The following is a 2,148-nucleotide window of genomic DNA, read 5'->3' on the forward strand; positions in this document are numbered from 1 at the left end:
AAAAAAAAAAAAAAAAAAGAATGACCCTCCAAATTCTTATGTGCTCAAAGGCAGTTAGGTGGAGCATACTATGGCTGACTTGTTACGAGGTAGGACCTGGCTGGAAGAAGCAAGTTACTGGGAACATGACCTAGAAGGGCGTATCTCCCTCCTGGAATCCTCTCTTCTCCTTCAGCTTCCTGAACACCATGTTGTGAGCAGCTTCTGTCCTCCAGAATCCTCTACCATGCCCTTCTCTGCCTTGGAACTAGCAGAACATGGACTAAGAATGTGAGCCAGAATAAACCTCTTCTCCTTTCATGGTTTGAGTGTTGGGTATTCTGTTCCAGTGATGACAGAGACTTAAGAAAGATTTTGGTACAGAGTGGGGTAATTGTGGTCACTATTATCTGATGTTATGGTTTAAAAGCCTTTGGAATTGGCTCATGGGAGGAGCTTGGAAAGGTTTGGAGGTGCCAGCTGCTGAAGCTCTGGAATGTTATGCAGAAGCTTGATGGGACATTGTGGCCAGAACTCAGAAGACCAGATGCTAGTAGAAATATAAGTGGTAATGATCAAGAGGCCCTTTCAGTTATGAACAAAGACTCACTGGCAACTGGACTTGGACTTGAGATCATATGTGTTATGCTCTGGTCCTGCTGGCTTTTGTCCTTTCCCCGGTCTGATTTCAATCTGCCTATTTCTCTTGTTTGGACTGGAAATGTTTATCTTGCACATTGTATGTCGGCAGTATTTAGCCTTCATTTTTATTTGTATGTAGTGTCACAGCTAAGAGTTTGTCTTGAGTCTCAAGACCCTGGAGTAGAACCTTTCCACAACACTGGAACTATTAAGACCTTGGCAACTGTTAGAGATGGACACAATACATTTTGCACAAAGAGATCCAAATGAGTCTTTGAGGGGTGCCATGGGTGAAATGTCATAGTATATAGATCAAGAATGACTGTCAAAACTCGCATGCGCTCAAAGGTGAGGCTTTTGAGTTTTACAATGGAGTCATAGCTACATCTCAATTTTTGCAGAGATCAAAACTGGGTTTCCCTGGGGCCAAGTAACTAATCCAATGTCACAATACTCAGTGCTAAAGTCGTTCTACCCCCTAAGCACTATGTCACATACACCAACTGTACTCTTTCCCTTTGCTCCAGTCCCATCACTGCAGCTGATAACAGGCATGCTAGCGCCACGCATCTCCAAGTGCTGGAGCCCAGGTTGTGGTATCAAGATAAATGGACATGTCCTAATAGATAAGTCCCTAATAGAATGCTAGCAGTTACTTTTCTTTTCTTTCTTTTTTTTTTTGTCATGACAAGCAGCATGTATTCAGAAGACCAGAATGACAGGCACTCCAAGCATGACCCTACTATTACACATTGCCATCTTCAGTGCAGTTGCTTAGTTCACAGGTATCAGTATATATATAGTTAGTCAGGGGGAGAATCCTAACAATTAACTGCTAGCTTTGGAAACCTGCCGAAAATTCTCAGGATCATTGCCTTGCCCATCTTGTACAAATAAATATATGGCTTTTCCCCTGTTATGTTTCCTAGCTTTTTTCCTTGCTCTCTCTTCATTGTCTAATCATCAAGTTCTCGCTTTCTTTCTTTTCTTTTCTTTTCTTTTTTTTTTGAGTTTCTGCTGCTTCATATGGCATCTTCTTTTTTTTTCCATAATTTTATTGATAAACAAATAGCAATGAGACAGTTTCAAAGCAAATTGGTAGGACAGTTTCAATAATTAACACATTGCATACATTTTTCCTAGGGGTTAATTGCTGTACAAGATGCGGACTTGATATCCTATTTACAAACACCATTAGAACAAATCCCTCTATTCATTAAGAAAATGTAACTATATATCTATCCTAACCACTTTGAATACACAGATACAAAGTGGACATTCATCTGTATCCCTGTTTTTGTTAAGTTCCATCATTTAAATATTATAGGTGTGTAAACTCAGCAAAATATTCTAAAAGAGTTCAGTAGTCCATAATAGTATTGGGTCTTCCACTTCACTGGCAATGTCAGAAATTGTTGACCTGAGTCCCCTACAGTTCAACATAACACCATGGCTTTACTTCTTATACTTTGTTTTTATACTTTTCTGCTGGATGGTTAAGACCAAGGTAAAGCAGGACCTATGGAA

Source organism: Octodon degus, unplaced genomic scaffold (assembly GCF_000260255.1).
Source record: "Octodon degus isolate 3935 unplaced genomic scaffold, OctDeg1.0 scaffold00015, whole genome shotgun sequence".
Classification (NCBI taxonomy): domain Eukaryota; kingdom Metazoa; phylum Chordata; class Mammalia; order Rodentia; family Octodontidae; genus Octodon; species Octodon degus.